Source organism: Ptychodera flava, chromosome 21 (genome assembly GCF_041260155.1).
Source record: "Ptychodera flava strain L36383 chromosome 21, AS_Pfla_20210202, whole genome shotgun sequence".
NCBI classification, from domain to species: domain Eukaryota; kingdom Metazoa; phylum Hemichordata; class Enteropneusta; family Ptychoderidae; genus Ptychodera; species Ptychodera flava.
In genome coordinates this window covers 19,210,950-19,212,429 of record NC_091948.1, presented here as the reverse complement: position 1 = coordinate 19,212,429, position 1,480 = coordinate 19,210,950, and positions in this window count along the sequence as shown.

The following is a 1,480-nucleotide window of genomic DNA, read 5'->3' as shown; positions in this document are numbered from 1 at the left end:
TACTTGTGTGAATTTTTAGTGTTTTTATGTGTATACACTTAGGCCAGGAAGAATAATTAAATTGTTCCTCAGAATTGCTACGTCTACTTTAGCCAATTTGCATTTTTTTTATTGCAGCAAATATATACTTCCTTGCTAAAACATGGGGTCAGAGTAGAATGAAAAAGCGCAAATTTTAGACTGCACCTTTAGGACGTTAAAAAGACTACTGCAATTGTTTTACTGTTAGGGTATTTTTGTTGTGTTTTCTGTTTTCTTTTAGGAGCGTGTGAAAATGCTTATAATTTGTTCCGTCAACACTGCCTGTGTATGTAATGCCTCTATTAATTGTGGCCAGTTTGTAAAATTTAGACTGTAAGTTATCAGTAACATGTAACTAGTGAGAGAATTTGCTGGTTGGAAAGAAAAAACAAAAAAGTTCGCTGACCTCCTCTGAAGCTTTGCCATAAAATCTGAGGAACAATAATTTTTTGTCTGGCCTTTTGTGAAATTGTTCATGTGAGATGTCATGTTATGTGTGGAAAGCTGAACAGCTTACATACACCAATGGAGATATGATATCAAGTCACCTCGTTTGATTTGAAATCTGGTTATTGATTAATGTTTCTGTGCTGAGATGGCTGAGAGTGGTCTGAAACTAGCCAGTCGAACATAAAAACAGACTGTTTATGGCCTAGATTGGCATAACTTATCTCATATTTCATCAATCATTCGAAACAAAGTCATTCATGATCAGAATAGAGTCTACCAAAGCAAAATGTGATATATGGTCAAATGTTCTCAATTTAATAATTTCATTTGTCTCCTTGACATAATTGGCGATGGAAGAAATTCTCAGAATACTAATTTGAATATCAAAGAACACTAGTGTTACACAGACCATACAAGTTCAATATTACTCAAAAATGTGAGTGATAATTATGCATGTTGTCATGTTCACTTTAGTTTTGATTGTATAAGCAGAGCTAACTTAGTCTGCACATACAGTTGTTCATTTTAAGTGATATGAATGTGTGTGTTTCATCCTTTGTTTTAGCCATTCATGAGCTGTGATTGAAGAAACTGCCATCGTGCCCATTAATTTGAATAATTGTGAAATGGAAAGTTTGGGTGGAATACAAATAAATTTTATTATCTTTGCTTTTTAAAATGTGGTGTACGTGCGTCATAGCATACTGATTTTGGAACGTTGAGAGTGTGGTGTCAATTTCACAATGTTGATGTGTATTTAAAGTCGTGGTCATGCAGTCTTTAATGTCATAATTAGTTAAAATGTCATATGCTTAGTAGTGTGATTGCTTTGTGCTACAGTGATGTGATCTGATATTATGAAAAGTACATGGTTGCAGTGGCTATAAATGGTGCAGTGTGGCTGTCACAGAAAAGTGTGAGTATAGTACGGCTGATGTGACAGCAGCAATACTGAGGTTAAAGTACATGTGACACTTAGAGAATACAGGGTAGCCATACTTGTATGTTG